This window comes from Eulemur rufifrons, chromosome 7 (genome assembly GCF_041146395.1).
Source record: "Eulemur rufifrons isolate Redbay chromosome 7, OSU_ERuf_1, whole genome shotgun sequence".
NCBI lineage: Eukaryota > Metazoa > Chordata > Mammalia > Primates > Lemuridae > Eulemur > Eulemur rufifrons.
This window is the reverse complement of record NC_090989.1, coordinates 217,769,367-217,787,842: the sequence shown is the minus strand read 5'-3', so window position 1 is coordinate 217,787,842 and position 18,476 is coordinate 217,769,367.

Here is an 18,476-nt window from a genome sequence, read left to right as displayed (position 1 = left end):
CATTATGCCTGACAACATTGAACATCACCTGAGCTCTGAAAACAGCAGTGGTTTCATGTTCTGGGAAACCGCTTGCCACAAAGAACCACCCTTCCCCATGTGACTTAGATAAGACTTGCTGTCTGCTCGTGACTCTTTCTCACGACTCCATGAACTCAGGGATGATTCCTTGTTTACATGGGACAAGGCCAAACGCAGACCCTCCAATGTCCCAAGCTTTGTCTTAAGAACGATTAGCTGAACTGTTTGTCCTCCTGAAACTAGCTAGACACAGAGATAAACATTTCCTTTTAAGCTGATTGACTGAGACTTCTCCTGATTGCAAAATCGATCCCTACTGTAAGCAACCTCACCTATAACTTGACCACACCTACCTGTAAAAGTATAAGACAAAGCCACCTTGCTGGGACACTCTGATCCTTCAGTCTGTGGTGCTCCCCCATTGCCAGAGCGCGAATAAAATTAATTTCCTTACTAGTTCAGTTGTTGTCTTTGAAGACCCAAATCAGGCCTAATAGATACATTTCCCTGTCTCCTGGCCCACAAGTGCATGTGTGTGCACACATGTACACTCGTGTGTGAGTCAATATACTAAAAGAATATTGGAAGTTATGCTAAATATGAGTAGCATACCTCAAATTTTACAACAGAGAACTCCTATGCTCATTGTATATTGGTGCTACCATCATAGACTCAGAAGCATACTGAAAATTCCTTAGAAGAAAGAAATCTCACCAGTTGTTACTGCCATTTAAGATTTATGGCGAAGACAAAGATAATTTTATGTCCAGGGTCATTTAGACTTTCTTTTATTTTTGGAGGTTTTATGTAATGTTTGTAATTAATGTGCTCTATGTATTGCTCCCATCACCTGTTATACTTGGAACCTGTTTATAACCAGAGCGCCATGAGGCCAAGTCTCCATTAAGCGCAAGTTCAAAGAAGCTGCAGTCTGACAAAAAAGTGTAATTGATTGCAAGCAAATCACAACGGAGGTTCTCACCCCCGTAATATTCTGAAATAAAAAAATGGAGGTTCTCAAAGAACATCAAGAAAAACCTATTCTTTTTTCCCTATCTATCTCTTAATCACCCTAAAACTTTTCAGTTGACAACTATTTTCTCCCTCCACCTCTACATACTCAAAGAACAGGTAACGTGTAAATATATGTAGTATTCTCCCTCTCCTATCCTCTACAGAAAGTTCTGTCCTTGCTTTCTTCACTTCTGAGTTTTTGGGATGTAGAATCAAGGTGAGTAAGAATTAAAAAAAAAAAAACAGGATAGGACTGAGGTTTACTGATGGAAGAAAAAAAGAACAGTGAGTAACAGAAAGTTGTGTGTGTGTATGTGTGTGTGTGTGTGTGTGTGTATAAATAAATAATAGAAAATCACAACCTCTATGTGGCTCAATCATCTTAACACAATAATAAATTCTCAGAAACTATCTGCAATAGATTAATGACTTCCAACTGTTTTTTTTAAAGCAGTGAAACAATTTTTTAAACAAGAAATACGTGAAAATTTAATAAACAAAATAACACTGAAGTTTGGGCAAAGAGCCTGAATATCTGTGTACTCTGCCTCTTCCCTAGAGGAGACAGTTTGAAAACCACTTAGAAATTCTAGCTCAATGAGAGTATACGCTATTAATTTTTAAAATTAAGAAGGAAATTATTATTGATTTTTTCTTAATATAAAGGCAATATATGTTTATTTGGGGAAAATTAAAAATATAAATAATTATAGAATATCTCAAACTTTCAGCACCCCATGATAAACTTGGCTAATAATACTGTTAGCATTTTCCTGTACACTCACTGATTTTTAAATACGCCAGTGTTTAAATTTGGTAAGGCCACATATTTTTGTTTCTGGTTCAGAGAAAGGATCACATAGCGCCATTAAAGGTTCAAAAGTGATCTTATGTACTGTCATAAGCACATTCAACTGTGATCTCCAGGTTATTGAAAAATTGACTTCCTTTTGAGATTCCATTTTTCCTTAGAGTTTCCTGTATCTGCCACATTAAAGGTAATGATCTTTCTCCTCATTTCTTCCACCTGAGTAAATTGTCTGGCTCCACTGAATTTGGTTCCTAAGTACCCAAACAAATGAACAACCCAAATGGTCTAATAAAATCGTGCTGCCTTCCACCTCTCCTGTCAGAAAGGGGACTTGCTGTCCACTCTTGACTGTGTAAGTCAAAGGGTGCAGTAGCAGCAGGAACAAAATGGCACCATGGGACCTGGAGAGGTCTCCACAATCTTATAAGGTGTCGTCACTCTGAATGAATTAAAAGGCTATTTACTTACTTATGTTGACCTATGGATTCTGTTTAGTCAATATATTAAGTAAGCCTAGGACACTAGTAAAACGGGCTGAAACTGGGGTTTGAGATTAACTGTGAAATTGACTTATCCTTGTTATGCATGACTCTCATTTGCCCAGATAACTGAGAATTATACTCTTTTCCTAAGGAAAGAACAGTTCTGGTTTGGGGGAGATAAGAGTGTTAATGAAAGAAGAAAGGACATGGGATTTCTAAGCAACACTCTGTCTCCACTTCTACCTCAAGCAGTCAGGGCAGAGAGAGTCCACTGTCTGTCATAGGAAAATCAAGCTTCAAATTGCTCACTTGACTTTAAAAAGTACAAAACGTGTTCTGCTTTATGTTTTGAACTCTTGACCCGTGATCATTATCAGGTAAAAACCATATCAATTACCATAACTGTAATTGCATTGCTTTTAATATTATCTAGAAAATCATGCACATTAATAGTAGAGCTTTTTATCTCTGTTGAAGAAACAATTACTCCTAAAAATTTATTATACTGTGAAAGTAGATGATTTTTTTGTTTCATTTTCTTGTGCCAAAGATATTCCAGCATTGAAGTACTTTTTAAAAATTGTTTTTGGGAGAAATACATTAAATTTGTTCGACAACAAGATCTTTTAGTGCAGGAGTAATTTCACATTATAGAAATGCAAATGTTCTTTCCTTCAGCGTTAATGTGTGTATTTCTTGACTGGTGATCATTCTTTTTTATCTGGCAGGGGTTGATAAGCTCAGTTTGGCTACTTATATGTTTTGTTTTACAAAGCTTTATAGTTCCTACCTGTTTGATTTTGCCTATGGCCTATAACAGCTTAAAATAATCATTTTAATATCTGCAATTGATAAGAACAGTCTAAAGAGAAATACAGCCTTATTTACATTATATCTTCACTTAGAAGGTAATGGTTGTAATAAGATTGAACTCACATATGAATCATATTGCCTACTTCATCTTTCCAGTGAAATTCTATCTTTTTCAACATTGTACAAAAGAACACTGTACATTTTTAGGTTGCACTTGCCTTTGTATCTTTGGTGGTAATATAATTGTTGAACAGACAGCAACTATCTTTGTGGAAGACCACCATGCTAAAGTAATATTTTCAGTGTTCTGGTTATGAAATGGGTTTCTGATTGTTCTATCATTTCCAAGGTCAACTGTGGATGTGTGCTACTTTTTTCTGATATATAAAAATTCTTGATAAAAAAAGATCATTTTCCTAAAGAAGCAAATATAATTCCTTTCTTTCTTTCCAGCTCATTTTTCCTATAATTTTTTTTCAGCAACTTTCCCCCTCAACATTATTTCTTTTCTTTGAAAACCATCCTAAATGGATATATTTTGGGGTCTTTTCTCAGTAGTATTTTGTTCCATGAGAAATAATAATCATAAATGTGATCATAAATCATCACAGTTTACTTGATTTTATGTTTGAGTATAACTTAATATCAACTATATGTTGAGAGTAAGTATCTTAATGGCTGAGATCTTTTTAAAAAAATTGATGTGAAATTCACATAATATAAAATTAGCCAATTTAAGGTGAGCAATTCAGTGGCAGTTAGTATATTCACAATGTTGTGCAACCATCACCTCTGCTTAGTTCCAAAATATTTTCATCACCCTAAAGGGAATCTCCTACCTGTTAAGTGGTTACTTTCCATTTCCTCCTCCTCCCTGCCCCTGGCAACCACCAATCTGCATTGTGTCTCTATGGGTTTACCTATTTTGGATATTTTATATAACTGGAATCGTACAATATTTGTCCTTTTGTGTCTGGCCTCTTTCACTTAGCATCATGTTTTTGAGTTTCGTTCATGTTGTAACATATATCAGTACTTTATTCCTTTTATGGTTGAGTAATATTCCTTTGTGTGTATATACCACCATTCATCTATTCATCCACTGATGCACATTTGTGTTGTCTCTACCTTTTGGCTATTGTGAATAATGCTGCTATGAACATACATGTACATGTACTTGTTTGAGTAGCTCTTTTCCATTCTTTTGGGTGTATACCTATGAGTGAAACTGCTGGGTTGTATGGTAATTCTATGTTTGACTTTTTGAGAAACTGAATTTTTAATTTCAAATTTTGGACAAATATTTATATCAGTACTCCTGATTAGATAACTAGCTGTGCTTGATTCATCTATGGGTCACTAGGCAAACTTAAGAGAAAAGCAAACTTACAAACAGAGACAAAAATTATTTTAAACCGAAAGCAGAACTATATCTTTTTAATTAAAAAAGGTACTCAACTAAAGACTGTGAAATGAATAAGATATGTAGTAGAATGTGAACAATGGTAATTACCTTAGACCTGGGCAGACAGGACATCTGTCTGGATCCTAGGCCTCAGAGGGCCCCATGCTTTGGAGTTCCTTTATCAAAAGTTTTAAGACTCCCTTGGATGGTTGGGACTAGCCAGGGCTACAGTGCATGTGGATTGATGAGATACCCTAATGATTTCCAGAGCTGTGCCTGTGGGGTTACCCTGAGGCCCTGTGGCTGGGCTGGTTCCAGGAGGGCAGTGGATTGCTCCTGCTGAAGTATGTTTTTGTGGGATCATATGAGATGAGACCACCAGAATGATGCTGACACACTGCCTTTGGATGACTCTCATCATGTCAGACGCAGGATGAGTTCTGGGGTCTGGGCTTCTGCTGGTCCACCTTGGGCTTGAGCCATGTCTGTGGGCTCATGTGTCTTCTCTTGCTTACCCATGGTGCCTCTTCCAGTCTACAGCACATGATTATGGCAGGGGTGGGGGCAGGTGTCCTTTACCTGGGCACCCTCTTCCATTAGCATCCAGGGTGGTCACTCCACCATTCCGCAGTCTCCATGCCACTTGTCAGTCTTCCAGAATTGATGTGCCTATGTCCTCCATAGGCTTTGCAGATCTTTGTTCTGTGACACCAGTGGGCCCTTCCAACCCATGTCTTCTTTTGCTACCAATCAATATGGTGATACTGTGCTCTCTCAGGTTGGTCATAAGCTGTGTCAGACAGGAATGAAATCATCTTTGTGAGTGGGACCACACCTCTTACAGCACCCAGGGGCCCCCACCTAGCTTCCTCACTGGTGGCAGTGTGTGGAAGGCAGGTGTGTGGCTAATATGGAAAGAGTCCACATTCTAAGAAAGCAGTGATTAAAGGGAAGATGTGGTTGGAAGATGTGTTGTTCTGTATTTATGCTATCAAATTTTGAATGATAAATTTTACATGGCCAAAAAAATTATTGTCCACATTTTCCTTTATTACTGTGGGTAAATCTTGCATTTATGGTCTTCACGGACGCACAGCAACAAGCTTTGAGAGAATCATTAGAAGCCAGCTCCATGAGCAATTTGATGGATGATGCAGCATTGTGAGTAATGATATAACTGGCACTAAATAAATGACATTAGGGAACTGCAAAGACAGGAACATCCATGTTATTTCAATGCAAAGAGATTCTGAATAACTAGGGCATTGTGAACAAGTATGTGGCTACTTTTGCTCATGGTGGGAGATATGACATTTTCTAGTCATGACATATTTGACAATTAAAAAAAAAGGAGGAGAGATGGGCCTGAACAGAAAGACATGGTACCCAGGCACTCTGAAGAATCTTCACATGCACTGAGTGGACAATAGGTGAACTCTATGCACCTTTCTTTATCCATTGTTCTTGATTGGCAATTACTATATCTCACATGGACTCATGCATTTTCAATACATTTTAAAACCAAATATAGTCCAGGGCCCTGCACATTTAGGGATGGCTCTGGTGAGCAGTGCTGTGAGTTTGTATAACTAATGGATGCTTTCTGTGACTGAACACCATAGTTGCTCAAATGTTGGAGAGGGTAGCCCTCTCTAAACAGAGATCGATTTTCATATCAGGTTGTAAAAAGAATATGGCACTCTAAGGCACATTACAAAGAATATCAGCAGAGTCTAGATCATGAAGAATTCTGTCATGTTTGTAACCTGGACATTATCTCACAGTGAAAACTGGTTTAGAGAGGCTGTTATTGAGTAGAGAATCATTCTGAAAGAACCAATGATGTTTTTTATGAAACCATTGCAACAGTTCTGAGAGAGATAATGAGGTTAGTGATATAAAGGAATGGACATAATGGATGTTCCATACAATGCTATTTACAATATTTAAAAATTGAAGATATTCAAATTATTCATTAATGTGGAATGATTAAAAATTTTGGTACATCAATTGAATAGAATATAATTCAATTATTATAAATGATGTGGATGTATATATCATATGGAGAGTTATTCACGTTATTTTTTAACAGGAAAAAAAATTACAAAACAGTTTGCCTACTATGATCTAATTTTGGGGGGACTAACTCTGTATCATGTCTGCATTTGTACGTTTACAAAGGAACATTTCTGAAAGTATATATTCCAAAATACTGACAGTGAGTGATTCTGAGTGGTTGAATTAAAGGTGTTCTTAAAAAAATACTCCCCCTGCATACCTGCTCCCCAATCTGTAACATCAGTACAAAACAAACTGCTATATATGTCCATCTCATCAGCTTAGGATATAATAAGGCCACAACATATTAATATTTCCAACTTAAATGAATATGGCATTGTGTCCCTAACACAACATATGAGATGTTCATTTTTCTCTAGAGGGTCTCTTCTCTGATATTTCCCAGAATCCCAGGTTTACCTACTAGGTCCAAAGGGGTCAGTTCAGAACACCATTAATAAATTGTTCAGGCCACTAAAAAGCCCAGTTTCTTTGCTGCTACTTCTGCTTCTGCTGGGACACAGTGTAACCCCCAAGACCGGGTGATCCAGGATATCATGCAAGATTACATCCTTGGGAGGGGTTGTCATGGTGGTTGTGGCCCCATTCTGCCATAACTCTGGTCCCGCAGTCATTCCTCATGATGCTAGATCAAGAGCTGTTCTAGCATTAGCTTTCTGTGTCCAGGATCAGCTCTTTTCTTCTAATTTGCTCCAAATATAGACATAGCCATCTTCCTTAACTACCTTAAATCATGGTCCAGTACAGACTTTCTGCTCCAGCTTGAGTAATCACAATAGTCCACAGCACAGTTTTTGAAGTGTTGGTCATGTAGTCTTAAATAACTCAATGTGATTTTGCATGTGTTTGATTGAGGGGAGGGGAGTAGGGAGAAACTTGTATATAATAATAATAATAATATTCTTTTCTCTGGAAAATCCATTTATCATCCTTCCTCAAAGGCATAGTCCAATTATACAAATCTGAAGTTTACATGACTAAACTCAACAGTGAACAGTACTGTTTGCATTTAGATGTATTAATAAGATGTCCTCCCATTTTTCTCTCAAAGCAATGATTGGATAATTGCTTTATATTGAAGTTACTAACGGATATATTCTGGTAGTTTTTTCAAACAGGGTAGCCCCAAAGATCTTCCAAAATGTTCAGAAGCTCCCCAATCATGGTTTTCTTTTTAGAATAATAAAAACATTAACAAAGTACTTAGCTGATCATCAGGCGTGCCGATGTTTACTGCAGCAGTAAAGAAGCAATTTCATGACTTCCCTCATTTAAGAGGAATCATTGATTTTCTTTCAAGAAGAAGAAAGTCAGTAGTACTCATGATTAGAGGAAAATGTGTTTAAGTTTTCTAAGTGCTGTGAGTTTGAATTTTATTCATGTTATTACATTTCTTATGAAGGTCCTAACCCGAAGTCTTGGAATAAGGTGTCTTTAAAAATTTAATTTATATTTTTATGAAAAGAATGCATACATAATGCTAAAAATCTTATAAAATTCCAAAAGACTTCTATTTTATTTTATTGTTTTTATTTTTATTTTATTTCCATTTTAACCTGTCCCCCTGACCGTTGCTGTTCTATATCCCAGAGACATCCACCTATATTTTTAAGCTATGTCTTTTGTATTTATCTTCACATTTTCAAATGATATATACATATGTCTAAATCTTTGGTCTTCAGTTCTGGACATTTATTGACTTCCTATTAAGGAAGATTAAAGTTTTAGATTTCCTTTTTTTATCCACCCATTATTTCATGTAGTTTGGTTAAATCTAGATTCAAGTGAGCCAAGTGATTATACTTTCTTTCTACTATAACCTTTTGGTTTTCCTGGAGATAATAATCTCTCTCTCTTTTCCTTAGAAAAGGTTCAAGGGAAGGGATAGTTTTGAAACCTTGTAAACCTGATGAATTTTTATTCTACCTTCATACTTAATTGATAGCTTGCCTAGGTATAGCATTTTAGGTAGAAACTAATTTTTTCTTCAAAATTGCTCCCTAGTTTCCTGGCTTCCAAAGCTGCTGCTGAGATATGCAACATAATGCAGATTCCTGATCCTTTGTGAACTTTTCCCCCTTCCCCTGGATATTTTTAGAATTTTTTTCTTATTCCTGGTTCTGAAATTTCACAATATTTGCCTTAGTGTTTCTCTTTTCCATTTATTGGTCTGGGCACTTGGTGGATCCTTTTAATCAAATTTCACTGGGAAATTTTCCTGTGTTGTTTTTTTCTTCAACTTATACTGTATGGATATGATGGACTTCCTGCACTGATGTTCTAATTTTCTTATTTTTGTTCTATTTTCCCTCTTTTTGTTATTGCTTTCTAGGAGAGTTCCTTGTCTATACCTTCCTACCATTTCACTGACATTTCTATTTTGACTATCGTATTTTTTAATTACTGAAAGTTCTTTCCTTTTTCTAATTGATCATTTATAAAAATAGCATCTTATTTTTTTCACGAATGTAATACCTTTTATTTTCCCTGTGATGATAATATAGATATTTTTACTTTAAAGTTTTTTCCTATTTTCTGAATTGTTTTCTCCAAATTCCCTATTAATATTTGTTTTCCCTCTGCCTTTTATATTGGAGACATTGTTCATTTGCTTCTAATAATCCATGGCTATCCATTTGCGTTTAATAATGGTGGCTAAAAGCTTATGAAAGCCACTGTGCATTGATATTGTCAACTGATGGGCCTCCTAGGACCATCAGATGATTATCCAGTTTTTTGGTTGGAAACCCTCACATGTTAATTTCTCACTGTCTTTATTCTGAAGTGGTTCAATTTTACCAGGAAAATTTCCTTCATTCTACTATTTGAGGGATAAAGACTGGACTGTTAGAGTTTTGGAAATGGTCAGGGAAAGAAGGCTTAGGGGAGATCTCTCTGTTCAGCATATAAACTTTCAAATTAGTGCCTGGTTTTAGTTTGGAGCCTCATTAGTACCCTGGTGACCTCACTTCTGTATTCTCTCACTCATTTTTCTCCAGACTGTGCTGCCCATCTCCCTCAGGGATTGGAGGGATGTTCACCTGCTAAGTGTGGCAATGACCTGGGGTCTAATTGCTTTGTATATCAACTTTCAAATAATCCCTTTTTGTGCAGGCTGCTGTCTGCTTTACCAGGTGTCTCTAATTCTTGAGGATTGTTTATATATGTTGGTTTTGTTCCTTGGCTGTATGGTTGTTCCATTTCTCCATCATTTTTCCATTTTAATATATTGTGGTTCTGGGTTTGATATGTCTTCTGGTTTTATAAAAATGGAGATTGTGCTTGTGCTTCTGTTTCTTATTCACATTGATGTTTTGGGGGTTAATTTTAGAGCATAGAATGGAAATGTTTACTATTCCTAATTTATCTGAATTATTCACTGCTCAAGTCATTATTCTTTATAGTAAAAGCCTAAAGAGAAACTTTACTAATGCATTTGCAAGTTACTTATCTTTACTGGGGATGTTAGCTGGTGCTTCTCTTTAATTATGAGATGTGTGTTTTCAGTTGACAATGAAAGATATAGGATGCCAAAAACCAGGCTGGCTAAAGTAGCTACGGTTATAAACATAGGAAATTTATTCCTGAGATAGTTCTTAATATAGTAGCATAACTTAAATGAACAATTATACCAGTAACTAAAAATTAGAATGAATTAATTGTTTAAAATGTGCCTATTAAGTGCCAGGCTCTGAAATTACAGAATAGAATGACTGAATTGTACACTCTGTTAAAAGAAGCAGCCAGAAGTTCTTACCTAGTCAAAGCCTTTCTCACCCTCCCCACAAAATCAGGGCGTTTCCTTTCCTGCTATTCTCATCTAGTTCTCAGGATCCAGGTTGCTCGGTCCGTGACATTTTCTCCTCTGCAAGGCTGCTCATTGCAAATACATCCCACTGGTCTTGATACAGGTTATCATATCTCAGTGATAGGAATTGCAGCTAACTCACTCAGAAATCCAGTAAATACTGCATTTAAATTTTTTTTTCTGGAAATCAACTTGATTTCAATTTGGAGCCCCCAACCTTGGGCATGCAATTCAACCTCACCCAAGCATGGCCCCCACCCCAAGTTCTGTAGTCTTAGGCATTGTCAAGATGTTGGTAAACTTCCTTTGGTCATCTCTCTTCTGTACACAGTGGCTCTGTATAACACCATTGTCCCAGACTACATGGTCTCTTCAGATCTGCTGGCCCTAGTGCTTTTGGGTTGTGCTTGGTGCATGGTGAGCTTTGGTAAGTCTGGGAGCTCCAGCCTAGAAGATTAGTCATTATCGTTTCCCATGAGGTTCTTTCTAGGAAGTCCTGTCACCTTCTGGGCATTTCTAGGGAGCAGTCTACATGTCATCTTCTCTCTATATTTAAAGACCTCTTTCTCCTCAATTTTCATCCCTCAAATTTTTTTCTCCTACAGGGTCTTGAGTGTTTTGGAAATGAAAGGAAATTATATGTAGGCAATCTTTGATTTCTAGCCTACCTCATACTTCCTTTAAAGGATAGATGCATTGACTTCTACCTTATTGAAAGGGAAGGTAGAAAAATATATGAAAAATGTAATTAGCATCTCAAAAATTATCCTGCCAAATTGTGAGCAGTTAAATCTACAAGTATATTTGGAAGGCCATGCATTTAGAGAAGAAATCTTAGAGATCACTAAATCCAGGCTTCTCATTTTTTTTTTTTTTACATAAAAGATCCAAGGGCCTGAAAGGCCAATGATCTGATTAAGACCTCATGAACAAATTTTTCTATGCATTTGGTTACTGTTTCTGTTGACTCCAAATAAACACTGAGTCAGTCTCATCCAGGCTTTTGGACTAACGTCCAAGATTAACTCAAAATTGCTTGAATTTGACTTTCTATGTTGTCAGGTAATGTTTGAAGCCAAGGGCCTAGAACACTGTGGACTTTCAATGACTATCAAACAACAGCAGAACATTAGTGTTTTCTGATTCTGGGGAAATGAGAAAGGCAAATGAGCATAGATCTGGTTTTGACGGTGCCCTTGACTAATCCTGTGAGTATGCAACTTATTTGCTGTTGAAAGTAGAGGACAGTTCATTATTAATTCCTCTCTTGGAGGAGGCAAAAGGCAGCATTAGGCATTTGGACCACCTGACCTCGAATGAGTTGAGTTCTAGCCCCACTACTTATTAGGAGTGTTATTATGGCAAATCACTCTAAATATTTCTGGTCTTAAGTACTCTCATCTGTGAAATGAGTTTAATGATACCCTTGTCTACTCACCTCCCAGTGTTATTATGAAGATTATGTGAAATAATGTCATTAATTAACTAATGTAGCCAACATATGTTTTTTCTACAGCCATCGTGTTCCAGAGCATGCTAGGCACAGCTAATATAGGGGTGAGCAGAACTGTCTCCACTTTTGCCCTTGTAAAGCCAGTAATCACACAAGCCAGTATATAACAACTAATTGTGGTAAGTGCTCTGGTAGAAAAGTAAGCACTATAGAAAAGTGAAATGATGGTGAGGCTCCATGAGGAAGTGACATTAAAGTGAATTCTGAAGGGGACATAGGAGGTCACCAGGCATGGAATGCTGGGAAGAACATTCTGGGCAAAGGGAACGGCAGGTGCAAAGGCCCTACGGAGGGCCCTGAAGTAGGCTGGTGAGGCGGGAGCCCAGGGAGAAAGGCAGAGGGTAGAAGTGCAGCTGCAGGCAGGGGCCAGATCATGCTGGCCTTTCCTGTGAGTTCTTTGTAAACTTGTTAATAATTAGATGTTAAATAAGAGTCAGTGAGGCTCCAAGTAAGGCTTGAGACATCACACCGTAGATGACTTATCAGGGTTTGGGGTAGTTATTATCAATGCTCAGAGTCACTTACAGTATCAAATAGTTTTTGTGCATGTGGGGTCTGGAGCCAATGGCCTGTGTTTGAATCCAGGCTCTGACAGTTAGCTGTGTGAGCTCAGGCAGCTACTTAACATCTCCATGCCTCTGTTTCCCCATCTGTAAAGTAGAGAAATAGGGGCATCTACTGAGAGGGGTGTTTGTAAATTAAATAAGTCAACATATGAAAATTATTTTAAGGAGAACCTGGAGTATAGGAATCACTGGGCACATGATTAACTATTGTTATCATGACTTCTATGTTTGGGCTATACTGAGATTGACAGTAGTCTGACTTTCAGATAAATGGTGCAAGTGTTTTTAGTTGTTTGAAAATACATCTTCCATAGTATCCTCAGGGTGTGGAGAAAAGAGCCGAGTCTGGGATCAGAAGTCTTGGCTTGGTTCTAAATCTGTCTTCTCATTTAGAATTTGGGAGAACTCTTCCTTTCTGTCACTATTTTCATCATTCTCAGCCTCCAAGTCATTTTCCAATAACTTATACTTAACATGCAGAAATGAGTCTCTTTCAGAATATAGAGAAGATTCTGTCTTTGTAATCTGGTGGTTTAGCTGAATGCATTTGGTATCTCTGTTCTGAAAAGCACCCCCGATGTGGAAGAACTAGAACACAAGAGAGGCAAAGAACCCTCCCTATCCTTGTTACCATGATAAAACCTTTTTATTTCTGTTTTAACATTGTTCTATCATCCTGTTGCTGCTTTTGTTTCACAGAATAGTCTCACTTTTCTCAACAACCCAGGTCCTTTCTATTTTCTCTCTTGTATTTACATTCTAATTGAATAACTTCACTTTCCCTTGTGATAAAATCTAACATGCAAACAGAATTGAAAATGAGAATGGGGATTGTTTCTTTATTAATTGCATTATTGTCTTCTCCTAAGTCCTGTGTTAATTGGTAGCATCTCCACATGGCCTGTTTCCTTCATATGTGTTAGATTACAGCAACTTGAAGTTTGGGATATCAAATGGGACCCATCTGTGGGGGAAATTATATCACAACACGGAATACTTTAAATTTCTAAAAATGTATTTTTAGGTGTTATAAGAGAAGGGAGACCAAGGGAAAAAAGGTAGAGAAATAATGTTTTACAAAATGTTCTCCCTTACGTTGCTCCATCCAATCTACACCCTTCTGAGAAGTAGCAGGTATGAACACTATTTTAGAAATGGGGAGACCAAGGGCCTCATTAGCAGAGCTTCATTTACCCAGAGTCATGCAGCCAGCATATGGGATAGCTGAGGCTAGAACCCTAGTCTTTTGACAACCAAAGTAGTGCAACTGTGGGTTAACAAGAAGGAGCTAGACTCTTTGGGTGGTAATTATCTTCTCCATGGCTTTCATTTTAGGGATGTTGTCTGTGTACTGGTATTAGAAATAAATAAGGAACGTGATGCAGCTTTTCAAGTCTAGTGGATGCTGCTGAAGAGGTCTGCCATTCCCAGTAATTTAAAGCTAGGGTCTGTATAGATTAACAGGGAGTTTGTGCCTGATGCATTGTGCTCCAGTGAAAGAACAAAAACTACAAATCAATCAAGTACCACTCTTTCTATGTGTGTGACAGCCACACCATGTCAGGCCACATTCTGACCATGACTCTTCATTCCAACTGATTAGTGATGGTTCCTCTACACAGGACCATGGTTGCATTACACCTTCAATCTGATTGGAGATGGAGGGAGAAATGGGATGCCTTAGATCTTTCTGCTTTAGAGGCAATGCCCAGGATTGTTAACCCTTGAGACAAGTGACTATCTCTCTAATAGCAGAGAGAGCTATAGATAAAGTCAGAACTATAGGAGGCAACACATGTGGTAGAGTGGGTTGGCTTAGTAAAGCCATTTTAACATTCATAAGGATGTGAATTAAGGCCAGAATAAGTCTTGGATATTATTTTACAGGTGGGAAAACTGAGGCTAAGACTGGTAAAGTGACATGTCCAAGGCCACATACAAATTAGTGGCAAAGCAGAGCCTGGAATTTAGAGTTATTTCTTCTTCTTTGCTGTTCTTTCTCATATACTTAAGCACCAGTTCTCAAATTTGACTTGCACATTGGAAACACAAACACCTAGGGAGTTTAAAAAACTGATGCCTGGTCCAACCCACAGAGGTTCTGATTTAATTGGTGTGGAGTGGTGTAGCCTGGGGCATCAGAAGTTTTAAAAGCTCCCCAGGTGATCCTAATACACAGGTTTAAGACCCTTAGACCAGTGGTTCTCAAACCTGGCACACAGGGTTGGTTTTTAAACACAAGTATGCCTGAAGCCCCACCCCAACACAATCAAGTCTGAATCTCTGGAAAGAAAATGAAAAGAGAGTGGAGGAGAAAGTATCTGTTGAGGGGCCCTGTCCTCTCTCATTCTCTTTTTTGATCAGTAGGTCTTCACTTTCAAAGTGATACTTGTTGTGCCACACTAGGACTGCCATGGCTATGTGTTGTGTGCTCTCAAAAAAGAGCAAGGCTGCTTGATTTCAGCTGCAAACGATCTTTTCCCTGGATTTCATGTCAGTGATGTTATTACTTGTGTGGGGCTGTTAGAAACCGATGAGGAAGGCGGAGGGGGCAAGATGGCTGACTAGAGACAGTGGTTGCTGGATTGTCCCGATAGAGGAACACGTCTCAGGTGAGAAAGCATAGCCCAGGTGAAATACTGAAGGAAAAGTGCTAGAACCCCTTCTAACCAGAGATCCTAGGTGGTGGAACAGAACAAGAAGGAGTAAAATTTTGGTGGACCCCTGAAGGATTTGGAGCCTGGTAGAAAGGGTAAGTGGAGTGTATACTTTTCCTCTCCTCATACCTGTGTTGGTCTGCCACCTCCTGATCGGTCAGAGAACCCCTCTGCCCTGATGAATCCAGGTACTGCGGCCATCAGTGACTGAGAGCTTCTTGGGAGCAGAGCGTTGGGCTGCAGGCCTGTGTAGGGTTGCTTCCCCTCACCATGGACCCAAGCTGAGACGGTGGGCACCATATTGCCTGTGCACCCACCAGGTGCCTATATTGAGCTGATGAAGTAACAGCCCCTCAGTCTCCCTGTCACTGGAGCCCACATGAACATTCCCCAGCAGCTACATGAACTGTGACAACCACAAAAGAACAGGAAAACACAGGAGGGCAACAGGGTTAGCACTGTTCCCAGAGTTCTGACCTGTGGGGCAGGCTGCCCCAAGGGGACTGGGAAGTGCCTTGAATGTTTTTTAGGACAGAGGAAGGCAGGACTTTCCTATACGAGAGAGCCCCTGGCTCATGCTCCGAAGTTGTCTGAACCCTCTCAGGAGAGATGCTTTCTACCATTTGGGGCCTTCTCTTTCTTCTCCCTCCCCAGCCCATTGCCATTGAGGCAGCCGTGGCTGAAAGGCTGTTTCCACTCAGGACTGGCAAGTGTTCTATAGGGGACGATTAAACCAGGGTACCTGGGAGTGGCTGACCTCTCTCTGACAGAGCACTTATCATACCCAGGCTTCCACGGAGCTTGGGGCACATTCTTTTCCCTCTAAAAAGAAGCAGTGAGCATTTCTGTGTGTCCCAAGGACAAAAGCTACTGCCTCCTCTGAGGGAGGGTAGGGCTAGTAGTCCTCTCCCTGAGCTGCCTGTCTCTTCTGCTAGGAGGCTACCCATCCTGGAAGCAAGTCCCTGAAACAGTCACACCTTTCAAGCTGGAGCATTTTAGCTGCAGCCCACAGCCAGTATGGTAGCCCTGCACACAGCAGGTTGAGCTGCCTTCACTACCTCTGCTACAGCTGGGGCAGGGTGGGAGCTGGGAATCTGGGTGCTTTTGTATCCCTGAGGGACAGAGACCACTGTCACTGCTGAGAGAGGGAGTTGTGAGTGGCTTGTGTGTGCCATAGCTGTCCACCTTTGCCAGTCTTGTCAAGAGGGACCCAACCCTCCTGTCATAGACTCACAGTGCATCCACCCTTCTCCTGCCTGAGCGTTCCTCTAGGGCAGGAGAGCACCCCTCCCCGCAACATCACAGCCACTGCCTGAACTCAGGAAGGACGGAGGGCATGTTTGCCACCTCAGTCTTGGTCTGGTACCCCCAGGCCTCAAGCATGCCATCCAGTGGCTTGAGAATTGGAAATTACATAACCTAGTTGACCACCACTGGCACCTGAACACTCTCCCAAGGATCTGAAGTCCAGCTGATCCAAATTGCCAGCAACACCACAGTGGGTACCTACCTGCATGAGCTGAAAGGCGGTGTACCTCTCCTTCCCTACACTGAGAAGCACAGTTCCAGGAAGAAGAGAACAGGTGAACTGCAAAGCTAGCTGTTTTGAACTGAGGGAAGAGTTTCCAGATGAGAAAGAACCAGCACAACCACTCTGGCAATATGAAAAACAGGCTGTTTCAACACCCCCAGAGGATCATAGGAGGTCTCCAGCAATGGACTCCAACCAAAAAGAAAATTTTGAAATGTTGGATATGGAATTCAACATATGGATCACAAATAAGCTCAATGGGATCAATGAGAAACTCAAAAACAAAGAAACAAACAAAAAAATTCACAAGAACAAAAAATTCATTAAAGAGATAGATACTTAAATAACAGAACTTCTATAAATGAAAGAGTTATTTAGGAAATTTCAAAATACAATGTAAAGTTTTAATAACGGACTAGACCAAACAGAGGAAAGAATTTCAGAGCTTGAAGACAAGGCTTTCAAATTAACCTAGTCAGTCAAAAATAAAAAAGAATCAAGAGAAATGAAGACAGTCTCTGAGAAATATGGGATTATGTAAAATGCCCAAACATAAGCATCATAGGTGTTCCTGAGAGAGAAGAAGAAAAAGCAAAAAGCATGGTAAACCTATCTGAGGGAAGAGTAGAGGAAAACTTGCCTGGTCTTGTTAAAGATCTAGACATTCAGATACAAATGCTCTGACCCAGGTGGGGCAAAGGCAATATATGTAACCTAAACATTTGTACCTTCATAATATGCTGAAATAAAAAGAGAAGAACTCAATCCTGTATACAATGGCTGTAAAAAAAATAAAGTGTCTAGGAATATACTTAACCAAAGAGGTGAAAGACCTCTACAAGGATAACTACAAAACACTGATGAAAGAAATTATTTATGACATAAACAAATGGAAAAGCATTCCATGTTCATGTATTGGAAGAATCAATGTTGTTAAAATGGCCATACTGCCCAAAGTGATCTATAGACTCAAAGCAATTGCCATCAAAATACCAACATCATTTTTCAAAGAATAAGAAAAAGAACCATAAATTTTGTATGGAATTAAAAAAGAGCCTGAATAGCCAAAGCAATCCTAAGTATAAAGAACAAATCTGGAGTCATGCCATTACCTGACTTCCAATTATACTGCAAGGCTACAGTAACCACAACAGTATAGTACTGGTGTAAAAGTAGACATATAAATCAATGAAACAAAATAGAGAACCCAGAAATAAAACCAAATACCTACAACCAACTCATTTTTGACAAAGCGGAAAAAAAATATACCCTATCAATAAATGGTGCTCAGAAAATTGTAGCCACATGCAGAAGAATGAAACTGTATCTTTATCTCTCACCATACACAAAAATTAACTCACAATAGATTGAAGACTTAAATGTAAGAATTGACACCATAAAAATTCTAGAAGAAAACATAGGAAAAACTCTTCTGTACATTGGCCTGGGAAAAGAATTTATGACTAAAACCCCAAAAGCAAATACAACAAAAACAAAAATAAATAAATGGCACTTAATAAAACTAAAAAGTTTTTGTATAGCAAAAGAAACAACCAACAGAGTAAATAGACCATCTACAGAATTGGAGAAAATATTTACAAACTATACATCTGAGAAAGGGCTAATATCCAGAATCTACAAAGAACTCAAACAAATCAGCAAGAAAAAACAAATAATCCCATTAAAAAGTGGGCAAAAGACATGAACAGACATTTTTCAATAGAAGAGATACAAATGGCCAAAAAATATATGAAAAACTGCTCAACATCGTTAACT